Raw genomic sequence first — 15099 nt, 5'->3', positions numbered from 1 at the left:
CACAGTCCTGTCCAACAAGTGCGGGAGTCCTGTCGCATAAGGGTCACAATCCAATCCACACGGAGAACATTCCATTCCCACAGGGATCACAGTCCATTCTCACAGAGTGGGTGTACAGTCCCACAGGGATCACAGCCCAGTCCGACACGGATCACAGACCTGCCCACAGGGGTCAGAGTCCAGTGCCATAGGTGTCAGAGTCCAGTGCCACAGGGGTCACAGTCCACTGCCAGAGGGAACACAGTCCAATCCCACAGTGATCTCCGTCCTGTCCCACAAGGATCTCATTCCGGTCCCACAGATATCACAGTCCAGTCCAACAGTGATCACAGTCCATTCCCACAGGGATCACAGTCCAGACCCACAGGGGTCACAGTCCAGTCCCACAGGCGTCACAGTCCAGTCCCACAGGGATCTCAGTCCAGTCACACAGGGGTCACAGTGCAGTCACGCAAGGATCACAGTCCAGTCCCACAGGGATCACAGTCCAGTCCCACAGGGATCACTGTCCAGTCCTGAAGGGATCACAGTCCAGTCCCACAGGGATCACAGTCCAGTCCCAAAGGGATCACAGTCCAGACCCACAGGGATCAGAGTCCAGTCCCGAAGGGATAACAGTCCAGTCCCACAGGGATCTCAGTCCAGTCACACAGGGGTCACAGTGCAGTCACGCAAGGATCACAATCGAGTCCCACAGGGATCACAGTCCAGTCCCACTGGGATCACAGTTCTGTCCCACAGTGCGGGTGTCCAGTCCCACAGGGATCACAGTCCTGCCCACAGGGGTCAGAGTCCAGTGCCACAGGGGTCAGAGTACAGTGCCACAGGGTTCACAGTCCAGTACACAGGGAACACAGTTTAATCCCACAGTGATCACAGTCCTGTCCCACAAGGATCTCATTCCTGTCCCACAGGGATCACAGTCCAGTCCAACAGGGGTCACAGTCCATTCCCACAGGGATCACAATCCAGTCCCACAGGGATCACAGTCCAGTCCCACAGGGGTCACAGTCCAGTCCCACAGAGGTCACAGTCCAGTCCCACAGGGATCACAGTCAAGTCCCACAGGGGTTACTGTCCAGTCCCACAGAGATCACAGTCCAGACGAACAGGGATCACAGTCCAGTTTAACATTGAACACAGTCAAGTCCCACAGGGATCACAGTCCAGCGCCACAGGGTTTACAGTTCAGTCCCACAGGGATCACAGTCCAGTCCCATAGGGATCACAGTCCAGTCCGATAGGGATCACAGTCCAGTTCCACAGGGGTCACAGTCCAGTACCACAGGGATCAATGTCCAGTCCCACAGAGATCACAGCCCTGCCCACAGGGGTCAGAGTCCAGTGCCACAGGGGTCACAGTCCAGTGACACAGGGAACACAATCCAATCCCACAGTGATCACCGTCCTGTCCCACAAGGATCTCATTCCTGTCCCACAGGGAACATAGTTCAGTCCCACAGGGATCACAGTCCATTCCCAAAGAGATCACAGTCCAGTCCCACAGGGATCATAGTCCAGTCTCACAGGGGTCATAGTCCAACCCACAGCGATCACTGTCCAGTCCCGAAAGAATAACAGTCATGTCCCACAGAGATCACAGTCCAGTCCCACAGGGAACAGAGCCCAGTCCCGAAGGAATCACAGTCCAGTCCCACAGGGATCACAATCAACTCCCGAACGGATCACAGTCCAGTCCCACAGGGATCACAGTCCAATCATACAGGGATCACAGTCCAGTCCCGAAGGGATCACAGTCCAGTCCCACAGGGATCACAGTCCAGTCCCGAAGGGATCACAGTCCAGTCCCACAGGAATCACAGTCCAATCCCACAGGGATCACAGTCCAGACCAACAGGGATTGCAGTCCAGTCCCACTGGATCAACGTCCAGACCCATAGGGTTCACAGTCCAGTCCCACAGGGATCACAGTCCAGTCCCACAGAGATCACAGTCCAGTCGCACTGGGATCACAGTCCTGTCCAACAAGTGCGGGAGTCCTGTCGCATAAGGGTCACAGTCCACTCCACACGGAGAACATTCCATTCCCACAGGGATCACAGTCCATTCTCACAGAGTGGGTGTACAGTCCCACAGGGATCACAGTCCAGTCCCACAGGGATCACAGTCCAGTCCCACAGGGATCACTGTCCAGTCCTGAAGGGATCACAGTCCAGTCCCACAGGGATCACAGTCCAGTCCCGAAGGGATCACAGTCCAGACCCACAGGGATCACAGTCCAGTCCCGAAGGGATAACAGTCCAGTCCCACAGGGATCACAGTCCAGTCACACAGGGGTCACAGTGCAGTCACGCAAGGATCACAATCCAGTCCCACAGGGATCACAGTCCAGTCCCACTGGGATCACAGTTCTGTCCCACAGTGCGGGTGTCCAGTCCCACAGGGATCACAGTCCTGCTCACAGGGGTCAGAGTCCAGTGCCACAGGGGTCAGAGTACAGTGCCACAGGGTTCACAGTCCAGTACACAGGGAACACAGTTTAATCCCACAGTGATCACAGTCCTGTCCCACAAGGATTTCATTCCTGTCCCACAGGGATCACAGTCCAGTCCAACAGGGGTCACAGTCCATTCCCACAGGGATCACAATCCAGTCCCACAGGGATCACAGTCAAGTCCCACAGGGGTCACAGTCCAGTCCCACAGAGGTCACAGTCCAGTCCCACAGGGATCACAGTCAAGTCCCACAGGGGTTACTTTCCTGTCCCACAGAGATCAAAGTCCAGACGAACAGGGATCACAGTCCAGTTTAACATTGAACACAGTCAAGTCCCACAGGGATCACAGTCCAGCGCCACAGGGTTTACAGTTCAGTCCCACAGGGATCACAGTCCAGTCCCATAGGGATCACAGTCCAGTCCGATAGGGTTCACAGTCCAGTTCCACAGGGGTCACAGTCCAGTACCACAGGGATTACAGTCTAGTTTCACGGGGATCAATGTCCAGTCCCACAGAGATCACAGCCCTGCCCACAGGGGTCAGTGTCCAGTGCCACAGGGGTCACAGTCCAGTCACACAGGGAACACAATCCAATCCCACAGTGATCACCGTCCTGTCCCACAACGATCTCATTCCTGTCCCACAGGGGAAATAGTTCAGTCCCACAGGGATCACAGTCCATTCCCAAAGAGATCACAGTCCAGTCCCACAGGGATCATAGTCCAGTCTCACAGGGGTCAGAGTCCAATCTCACAGCGATCACTGTCCAGTCCCGAAAGAATAACAGTCATGTCCCACAGGGATCACAGTCCAGTCCCACAGGGAACAGAGCCCAGTCCCGAAGGAATCACAGTCCAGTCCCACAGTGATCACAATCAAATCCCGAACGGATCACAGTCCAGTCCCACAGGGATCACAGTCCAATCATACAGGGATCACAGTCCAGTCCCGAAGGGATCACAGTCCAGTCCCACAGGGATCACAGTCCAGTCCCGAAGGGATCACAGTCCAGTCCCGCAGGAATCACAGTCCAATCCCACAGGGAGCACAGTCCAGACCCACAGGGATTGCAGTCCAGTCCCACTGGATCAAATTCATGTCCCACAGGGATCAAAGTCCAGACCCATAGAGATCACAGTCCAGTCCCACAGGGATCACAGTCCAGTCCCACAGAGATCACAGACCTGCCCACAGGGGTCAGAGTCCAGTGCAATAGGTGTCAGAGTCCAGTGCCACAGGGGTCACAGTCCAGTGCCAGAGTGAACACAGTCCAATCCCACAGTGATCTCCGTCCTGTCCCACAAGGATCTCATTCCGGTCCCACAGATATCACAGTCCAGTCCAACAGTGATCACAGTCCATTCCCACAGGGATCACAGTCCAGACCCACAGGGGTCACAGTCCAGTCCCACAGGCGTCACAGTCCAGTCCCAGAGGGATCTCAATCCAGTCACACAGGGGTCACAGTGCAGTCACGCAAGGATCACAGTCCAGTCCCACAGGGATCACAGTCCAGTCCCACAGGGATCACTGTCCAGTCCTGAAGGGATCACAGTCCAGTCCCACAGGGATCACAGTCCAGTCCCGAAGGGATCACAGTGCAGTCACGCAAGGATCACAGTCCAGTCCCACAGGGATCACAGTCCAGTCCCACTGGGATCACAGTTCTGTCCCACAGTGCGGGTGTCCAGTCCCACAGGGATCGCAGTCCTGCCCACAGGGGTCAGAGTCCAGTGCCACAGTGGTCAGAGTACAGTGTCACAGGGTTCACAGTCCAGTACACCGGAACACAGTTTAATCCCACAGTGATCACAGTCCTGTCCCACAAGGATCTCATTCCTGTCCCACAGGGATCACAGTCCAGTCCAACAGGGGTCACAGTCCATTCCCACAGGGATCACAATCCAGTCCCACAGGGATCACAGTCAAGTCCCACAGGGGTCACAGTCCAGTCCCACAGAGGTCACAGTCCAGTCCCACAGGGATCACAGTCAAGTCCCACAGGGGTTACTGTCCAGTCCCACAGAGAGCACAGTCCAGACGAACAGGGATCACAGTCCAGTTTAACATTGAACACAGTCAAGTCCCACAGGGATCACAGTCCAGCGCCACAGGGTTTACAGTTCAGTCCCACAGGGATCACAGTCCAGTCCCATAAAGATCACAGTCCAGTCCGATAGGGATCACAGTCCAGTCCCACAGGGGTCACAGTCCAGTACCACAGGGATCACAGTCTAGTCTCACGGGGATCAATGTCCAGTCCCACAGAGATCACAGCCCTGCCCACAGGGGTCAGAGTCCAGTGCCACAGGGGTCACAGTCCAGCCACACAGGGAACACAGTCCAATCCCACAGTGATCACCGTCCTGTCCCACAAGGATCTCATTCCTGTCCCACAGGGAACCTAGTTCAGTCCCACAGGGATCACAGTCCATTCCCAAAGAGATCACAGTCCAGTCCCACAGGGATCATAGTCCAGTCTCACAGGGGTCATAGTCCAACCCACAGCGATCACTGTCCAGTCCCGAAAGAATAACAGTCATGTCCCACAGAGATCACAGTCCAGTCCCACAGGGAACAGAGCCCAGTCCCGAAGGAATCACAGTCCAGTCCCACAGGGATCACAATCAACTCCCGAACGGATCACAGTCCAGTCCCACAGGGATCACAGTCCAATCATACAGGGATCACAGTCCAGTCCCGAAGGGATCACAGTCCAGTCCCACAGGGATCACAGTCCAGTCCCGAAGGGATCACAGTCCAGTCCCACAGGAATCACAGTCCAATCCCACAGGGATCACAGTCCAGACCCACAGGGATTGCAGTCCAGTCCCACTGGATCAACGTCCAGACCCATAGGGATCACAGTCCAGTCCCACAGGGATCACAGTCCAGTCCCACAGAGATCACAGTCCAGTCCCACTGGGATCACAGTCCTGTCCAACAAGTGCGGGAGTCCTGTCGCATAAGGGTCACAATCCAATCCACACGGAGAACATTCCATTCCCACAGGGATCACAGTCCATTCTCACAGAGTGGGTGTACAGTCCCACAGGGATCACAGTCCAGTCCGACGCGGATCACAGACCTGCCCACAGGGGTCAGAGTCCAGTGCCATAGGTGTCAGAGTCCAGTGCCGCAGGGGTCACAGTCCAGTGCCAGAGGAAGAACACAGTCCAATCCCACAGTGATCTCCGTCCTGTCCCACAAGGATCTCATTCCGTTCCCACAGATATCACAGTCCAGTCCAACAGTGATCACAGTCCATTCCCACAGGGATCACAGACCAGACCCACAGGGGTCACAGTCCAGTCCCACAGGCGTCACAGTCCAGTCCCACAGGGATCTCAGTCCAGTCACACAGGGGTCACAGTGCAGTCACGCAAGGATCACAGTCCAGTCCCACAGGGATCACAGTCCAGTCCCACAGGGATCACTGTCCAGTCCTGAAGGGATCACAGTCCAGTCCCACAGGGATCACAGTCCAGTTCCGAAGGGATCACAATCCAGACCCACAGGGATCACAGTCCAGTCCCGAAGGGATAACAGTCCAGTCCCACAGGGATCTCAGTCCAGTCACACAGGGGTCACAGTGCAGTCACGCAAGGATCACAGTCCAGTCCCACAGGGATCACAGTCCAGTCCCACTGGGATCACAGTTCTGTCCCACAGTGCGGGTGTCCAGTCCCACAGGGATCGCAGTCCTGCCCACAGGGGTCAGAGTCCAGTGCCACAGGGGTCAGAGTACAGTGCCACAGGGTTCACAGTCCAGTACACAGGGAACACAGTTTAATCCCACAGTGATCACAGTCCTGTCCCACAAGGATCTCATTCCTGTCCCACAGGGATCACAGTCCAGTCCAACAGGGGTCACAGTCCATTCCCACAGTGATCACAATCCAGTCCCACAGGGATCACAGTCCAGTCCCACAGGGGTCACAGTCCAGTCCCACAGAGGTCACAGTCCAGTCCCACAGGGATCACTGTCAAGTCCCACAGGGGTTACTGTCCAGTCCCACAGAGAGCACAGTCCAGACGAACAGGGATCACAGTCCAGTTTAACATTGAACACAGTCAAGTCCCACAGGGATCACAGTCCAGCGCCACAGGGTTTACAGTTCAGTCCCACAGGGATCACAGTCCAGTCCCATAAAGATCACAGTCCAGTCCGATAGGGATCACAGTCCAGTCCCACAGGGGTCACAGTCCAGTACCACAGGGATCACAGTCTAGTCTCACGGGGATCAATGTCCAGTCCCACAGAGATCACAGCCCTGCCCACAGGGGTCAGAGTCCAGTGCCACAGGGGTCACAGTCCAGTCACACAGGGAACACAGTCCAATCCCACAGTGATCACCGTCCTGTCCCACAAGGATCTCATTCCTGTCCCACAGGGAACCTAGTTCAGTCCCACAGGGATCACAGTCCATTCCCAAAGAGATCACAGTCCAGTCCCACAGGGATCATAGTCCAGTCTCACAGGGGTCATAGTCCAACCCACAGCGATCACTGTCCAGTCCCGAAAGAATAACAGTCATGTCCCACAGAGATCACAGTCCAGTCCCACAGGGAACAGAGCCCAGTCACGAAGGAATCACAGTCCAGTCCCACAGGGATCACAATCAAATCCCGAACGGATCACAGTCCAGTCCCACAGGGATCACAGTCCAATCATACAGGGATCACAGTCCAGTCCCGAAGGGATCACAGTCCAGTCCCACAGGGATCACAGTCCAGTCCCGAAGGGATCACAGTCCAGTCCCACAGGAATCACAGTCCAATCCCACAGGGATCACAGTCCAGACCCACAGGGATTGCAGTCCAGTCCCACTGGATCAACGTCCAGACCCATAGGGATCACAGTCCAGTCCCACAGGGATCACAGTCCAGTCCCACAGAGATCACAGTCCAGTCCCACTGGGATCACAGTCCTGTCCAACAAGTGCGGGAGTCCTGTCGCATAAGGGTCACAATCCAATCCACACGGAGAACATTCCATTCCCACAGGGATCACAGTCCATTCTCACAGAGTGGGTGTACAGTCCCACAGGGATCACAGTCCAGTCCGACACGGATCACAGACCTGCCCACAGGGGTCAGAGTCCAGTGCCATAGGTGTCAGAGTCCAGTGCCACAGGGGTCACAGTCCAGTGCCAGAGGGAACACAGTCCAATCCCACAGTGATCTCCGTCCTGTCCCACAAGGATCTCATTCCGGTCCCACAGATATCACAGTCCAGTCCAACAGTGATCACAGTCCATTCCCACAGGGATCACAGACCAGACCCACAGGGGTCACAGTCCAGTCCCACAGGCGTCACAGTCCAGTCCCACAGGGATCTCAGTCCAGTCACACAGGGGTCACAGTGCAGTCACGCAAGGATCACAGTCCAGTCCCACAGGGATCACAGTCCAGTCCCACAGGGATCACTGTCCAGTCCTGAAGTGATCACAGTCCAGTCCCACAGGGATCACAGTCCAGTCCCGAAGGGATCACAGTCCAGACCCACAGGGATCACAGTCCAGTCCCGAAGGGATAACAGTCCAGTCCCACAGGGATCTCAGTCCAGTCACACAGTGGTCACAGTGCAGTCACGCAAGGATCACAATCCAGTCCCACAGGGATCACAGTCCAGTCCCACTGGGATCACAGTTCTGTCCCACAGTGCGGGTGTCCAGTCCCACAGGGATCACAGTCCTGCCCACAGGGGTCAGAGTCCAGTGCCACAGGGGTCAGAGTAAAGTGCCACAGGGTTCACAGTTCAGAACACAGGGAACACAGTTTAATCCCACAGTGATCACAGTCCTGTCCCACAAGGATCTCATTCCTGTCCCACAGGGATCACAGTCCAGTCCAACAGGCGTCACAGTCCATTCCCACAGGGATCACAATCCAGTCCCACAGGGATCACAGTCCAGTCCCACAGGGGTCACAGTCCAGTCCCACAGAGGTCACAGTCCAGTCCCACAGGGATCACAGTCAAGTCCCACAGGGGTTACTGTCCAGTCCCACAGAGATCAAAGTCCAGACGAACAGGGATCACAGTCCAGTTTAACATTGAACACAGTCAAGTCCCACAGGGATCACAGTCCAGCGCCACAGGGTTTACAGTTCAGTCCCACAGGGATCACAGTCCAGTCCCATAGGGATCACAGTCCAGTCCGATAGGGATCACAGTCCAGTTCCACAGGGGTCACAGTCCAGTACCACAGGGATCACAGTCTAGTCTCACGGGGACCAATGTCCAGTGCCACAGAGATCACAGCCCTGCCCACAGGGGTCAGAGTCCAGTGCCACAGGGGTCACAGTCCAGTCACACAGGGAACACAATCCAATCCCACAGTGATCACCGTCCTGTCCCACAAGGATCTCATTCCTGTCCCACAGGGGACATAGTTCAGTCCCACAGGGATCACAGTCCATTCCCAAAGAGATCACAGTCCAGTCCCACAGGGATCATAGTCCAGTCTCACAGGGGTCATAGTCCAATCCCACAGCGATCACTGTCCAGTCCCGAAAGAATAACAGTCATGTCCCACAGGGATCACAGTCCAGTCCCACAGGGAACAGAGCCCAGTCCCGAAGGAATCACAGTCCAGTCCCACAGGGATCACAATCAAATCCCGAACGGATCACAGTCCAGTCCCACAGGGATCACAGTCCAATCATACAGGGATCACAGTCCAGTCCCGAAGGGATCACAGTCCAGTCCCACAGGGATCACAGTCCAGTCCCGAAGGGATCACAGTCCAGTCCCACAGGAATCACAGTCCAATCCCACAGTGATCACAGTCCAGACCCACAGGGATTGCAGTCCAGTCCCACTGGATCAAATTCATGTCCCACAGGGATTAAAGTCCAGACCCATAGGGATCACAGTCCAGTCCCACAGGGATCACAGTCCAGTCCCACAGAGATCACAGTCCAGTCCCACTGGGATCACAGTCCTGTCCAACAAGTGCGGGAGTCCTGTCGCATAAGGGTCACAGTCCAATCCACACGGAGAACATTCCATTCCCACAGGGATCACAGTCAATTCTCACAGAGTGGGTGTACAGTCCCACAGGGATCACAGTCCAGTCTGACACGGATCACAGACCTGCCCACAGGGGTCAGAGTCCAGTGCCATAGGTGTCAGAGTCCAGTGCCACAGGGGTCACAGTCCAGTGCCACAGGGAACACAGTCCAATCCCATAGTGATCTCCGTCCTGTCCCACAAGGATCTCATTCCGGTCCCACAGATATCACAGTCCAGTCCAACAGTGATCACAGTCCATTCCCACAGGGATCACAGTCCAGACCCACAGGGGTCACAGTCCAGTCCCACAGGCGTCACAGTCCAGTCCCACAGGGATCTCAGTCCAGTCACACAGGGGTCACAGTGCAGTCACGCAAGGATCACAGTCCAGTCCCACAGGGATCACAGTCCAGTCCCACAGGGATCACTGTCCAGTCCTGAAGGGATCACAGTCCAGTCCCACAGGGATCACAGTCCAGTCCCGAAGGGATCACAGTCCAGAACCACAGGGATCACAGTCCAGTCCCGAAGGGATAACAGTCCAGTCCCACAGGGATCTCAGTCTCACACACAGGGGTCACAGTGCAGTCACGCAAGGATCACAGTCCAGTCCCACAGGGATCACAGTCCAGTCCCACTGGGATCACAGTTCTGTCCCACAGTGCGGGTGTCCAGTCCCACAGGGATCGCAGTCCTGCCCACAGGGGTCAGAGTCCAGTGCCACAGGGGTCAGAGTACAGTGCCACAGGGTTCACAGTCCAGTACACAGGGAACACAGTTTAATCTCACAGTGATCACAGTCCTGTCCCACAAGGATCTCATTCCTGTCCCACAGGGATCACAGTCCAGTTCCACAGAGGTCACAGTCCAGTCCCACAGGGATCACAGTCAAGTCCCACAGGGGTTACTGTCCAGTCCCACAGAGAGCACAGTCCAGACGAACAGGGATCACAGTCCAGTTTTACATTGAACACAGTCAAGTCCCACAGGGATCACAGTCCAGCGCCACAGGGTTTACAGTTCTGTCCCACAGGGATCACAGTCCAGTCCCATAGGGATCACAGTCCAGTCCGATAGGGATCACAGTCCAGTCCCACAGGGGTCAAAGTCCAGTACCACAGGGATCACAGTCTAGTCTCAGGGGGATCAATGTCCAGTCCCACAGAGATCACAGCCCTGCCCACAGGGTTCAGAATCCAGTGCCACAGGGGTCACAGTCCAGTCACACAGGGAACACAGTCCAATCCCATAGTGATCTCCGTCCTGTCCCACAAGGATCTCATTCCGGTCCCACAGATATCACAGTCCAGTCCAACAGTGATCACAGTCCATTCCCACAGGGATCACAATCCAGACCCACAGGGGTCACAGTCCAGTCCCACAGGCGTCACAGTCCAGTCCCACAGGGATCTCAGTCCAGTCACACAGGGGTAACAGTGCAGTCCCACTGGGATCACAGTTCTGTCCCACAGTGCGGGTGTCCAGTCCCACAGGGATCGCAGTCCTGCCCACAGGGGTCAGAGTCCAGTGCCACAGGGGTCAGAGTACAGTGCCACAGGGTTCACAGTCCAGTACACAGGGAACACAGTTTAATCTCACAGTGATCACAGTCCTGTCCCACAAGGATCTCATTCCTGTCCCACAGGGATCACAGTCCAGTCCCACAGAGGTCACAGTCCAGTCCCACAGGGATCACAGTCAAGTCCCACAGGGGTTACTGTCCAGTCCCACAGAGAGCACAGTCCAGACGAACAGTGATCACAGTCCAGTTTAACATTGAACACAGTCAAGTCCCACAGGGATCACAGTCCAGCGCCACAGGGTTTACAGTTCAGTCCCACAGGGATCACAGTCCAGTCCCATAGGGATCACAGTCCAGTCCGATAGGGATCACAGTCCAGTCCCACAGGGGTCACAGTCCAGTACCACAGGGATCACAGTCTAGTCTCAGGGGGATCAATGTCCAGTCCCACAGAGATCACAGCCCTGCCCACAGGGTTCAGAATCCAGTGCCACAGGGGTCACAGTCCAGTCACACAGGGAACACAGTCCAATCCCACAGTGATCACCGTCCTGTCCCACAAGGATCTCATTCCTGTCCCACAGGGAATATAGTTCAGTCCCACAGGGATCACAGTCCATTCCCAAAGAGATCACAGTCCAGTCCCACAGGGACCATAGTCTAGTCTCACAGGGGTCATAGTCCAATCCCACAGGGATCACTGTCCAGTTCCGAAAGAATAACAGTCATGTCCCACAGAGATCACAGTCCAGTCCCACAGGGAACAGAGCCCAGTCCCGAAGGAATCACAGTCCAGTCCCACAGGGATCACAATCAAATCCCTAACGCATCACAGTCCAGTCCCACAGGGATCACAGTCCAATCATACAGGGATCACAGTCCAGTCCGACAGGGATCATAGTCCAGTCCTACAAGGATCACAGTCCAGTCCCAGAGGGTTCACAGTCCAGTCCCACAGGTATCACAGTCCAGTCCCGAAGTGATCACAGTCCAGTCCCGAAGTGATCACAGTCCAGTCCCAGAGGGATCTCAGTCCAGTCCCACAGGGATCACAGTCCAGTCCCACAGGGGTCACAGTCCAGTCCCACAACAATCACATTCCAGTCCCACAGGAATCACATTGCAGTCCCACAGGGGTCACAGTCGAGTCCCACACGGATCACAGTCCAGTCCCACAGTGATCACAGTCCGGTCGCACAGGGATCACAGTCCAGTCCCACAGGGATCACAGTCCAGTCCCACAGGGATCACAGTCCCGTCCCACAGGGATCACAGTCCAGTCCCACAGGGATCACAGTCTAGTCACACGGGGATGAATGTCCAGTCCTACAGGGATCATAGTCCAGTCCCACAGAAATTACAGGCCGATCCAACAGGGATCACAATCCTGTGCCACGGGGATCAATGTCCATCCCACAACGATCACAGTCCTGTTGGAGCGGATTTTTGGACATATACTTGACTAGTATACGGGATCAAACATTTGTTTTATTTTCCCATTTAATTAATTTTGTAAGGGACAATACTGATATATAAAAAAAACAGTTAGACTTCAAGGTATGCCACTTGAGTTATGGAGATAGGAAGGTGAGATAATGAACACTGAAGAGTTAAGTGCTGGGTATTTTTGTTTATATCGGTGCCAAAAGTCTGCCCTTGTTTATAATGCCCTGTCACAATACGAGGCTGGGTTATATCAAAAGCTCAGCCTTGGATAGTAAACCTTGTAATGCGATGATTAGACTTAAGGACTAGTGCTAAAGCATGTGATGTAAAGTGACTTAATTTGTAAGATAAAAAACCTCACTGAAGATACCAATTTGAGAAATGGTTCAAAGACAGGGGTCTTTAACACTTCTCCCAAAGTTTTGTCTCCGATTTCATAAACCTTTCTTTATATATTCTGCAGTCTCGGAAATATGTTTCCACAATAAAAAATGGCGTCACGAACAGGATACTGTCTGATCAGACGTGATCACTTAAGACAGTATCTGGAATCAGGTGTGAGAGACTGAAAAGAGAGGTGTACGGGCTCGACGGGATAGTGTTTAAGATACGAGTAAACAGATAGCGGGAAGAGGCTGACTAACCAGTTTGAGTTGTCCCTTTAGTAAATAAGGTCGGTGCGGAAGAGAACTGATCACTCCAACCTAGAGCCTCAATATCCATTAGCAATATGCCCCTTCCCGTCACCGACAAGAAGGCTCTGATAAACGGAATAGATGGACGGCCCACACTGGCCTACCTGAGCACCACCCAATTGGTGGAAATTGATAACTTATATATACTCATGAGATTTTACGTATGCAAGAATCGTGAGGGAACAATATTGCGGAATGATGTAATGAGGAAATTTAAGGCCCTGATTGATTGCGGCAAGGGGAAACTGACATGGCCAAAGGCGGATGGCAGTAAGGCAGATATAGGACAAATAGCCCACCATGTGGAAAGTATAGGTGGAGCTACAGCCACAAAAGCTGACTGGCTTTTCGGGACTGGAGGGTATGGAGGCATATGTGCCTCTGTGCCCGGGGTCTGGGCACAGACAAAATTGGATACTGGAAAGGCGAAGATGGATCCTATTAAAGTCCCTGGACCACACCGACAATACCCGATAAGACCTGAAGCTAGAACAGCGGTTGTAGAAATAGTAAAAGGGCTAGTGGAAAAGGGTATCTTAAAAGAAATAGTTAGCACCACTAACTCTCCAACATGGCCGGTAGGGAAACCTGATGGGAGTTATAGACTCACTATCGACTACACTGCCCTTAACAAGGTCACCCCCAAATTACACCCGATAGTGGCCAGCCCCTCCACAATTCTTAATGGATTATCCCCTGAACATAAGATCTTTTCAGTCCTAGACATAGCCAATGGTTTTTGGGCCCTTCTCCTCGACCCAGAATCACAAGAAAAATTTGCCTTCACGGTGGAGGATAAAGCATATACTTGGACCCGATTACCATAAGGATTCCATAATAGTCCTGCCATACTCTATCGAGTCATGAGTGATATACTAAAACAAATAGAGGTACCGGCAGGAAATAGTATTTTACAATATGTCGACGACATATTAATAGCCTCAGAAACCAAGGAAGGACATCAGGCAACCCTTTACTTAGTTTTAAGGGCTCTGGAAACGGCGGGCCTTAAGGTTAACCCCAAAAAGGCCCAGGTAGGGAAATCCCAGGTCCTGTACCTAGGGTACTGCCTCTCAAAGGAGCTGAAAAAAATGCCCTCGGATAGGAAAAAGGCTGTCAAGGACATGCCTAGACCAGTAATGGTAAGGGGGGTAAGGAAGGTACTGGGCCTCTTTAATTATAGCCAGAACTTTATCCCTGATTTAGCAAAAATTGCTGAGCCTATACAAAGATTAGTGAAAGGGGGGAAACGGGCCCTAGACCTCATAGAGTGGGGTCCTGAACAAGAACAGGCGTATAGTAAACTCAAGTCAGAACTAGTCTCCGCACTGGATTGGGACTGCCTGATATGGGTAAGGATTTCCACATCCACTGTAACAATGTAGGTGGGTTCGAGATGGCCGTGGTCACCCAAGATCACGGGGATAAAAGGAGACCTATAGCCTATTACTCTACCACCGAAAGCTCAGTGGTGATTGGGTTATCCAGATGTATAGCCGCGCTACATTGCGCAGCTTGGGCGGTAAAAATTAAGCAAGCCTGTGGTGATGACTGGAAACATCATTCTCCACACTAAACACACATTGGTAGAAATGTTAAACACAGGAAAACTGAGAACCGTATCAAATCTGAGACGGGCAAAGTGGGAAGCAGTCCTTTTAACACCCAACAAAGCGGTAACCATAATTAGGGATGTAGGAAACAACCCCACAGAAGGTATGATGGGTGAAGGGGAACCCCACTTTTGCGAAGAGGTATGTGAGGATATGGAAGAGGATAGAATAAAAGACGCCCCCCTTCAAACCGCAGAACAAACCATGTTTGTGGACGGTTCACGAAAATACGTCGAGGGACTACCTCGTACCGGATGGGCCGTAGTTAACCAGATTCTAGAGTCAGTTCAATCAGGGCGAATTAATGGGGGGTCGTCAGCTCAAGTGGCAGAACTGGTAGCCCTCA

The sequence above is a fragment of the Pristiophorus japonicus genome, unplaced genomic scaffold, assembly GCF_044704955.1.
Source record: "Pristiophorus japonicus isolate sPriJap1 unplaced genomic scaffold, sPriJap1.hap1 HAP1_SCAFFOLD_61, whole genome shotgun sequence".
Taxonomy (NCBI): domain Eukaryota; kingdom Metazoa; phylum Chordata; class Chondrichthyes; family Pristiophoridae; genus Pristiophorus; species Pristiophorus japonicus.
Note: the sequence above shows the minus strand (reverse complement) of the source record.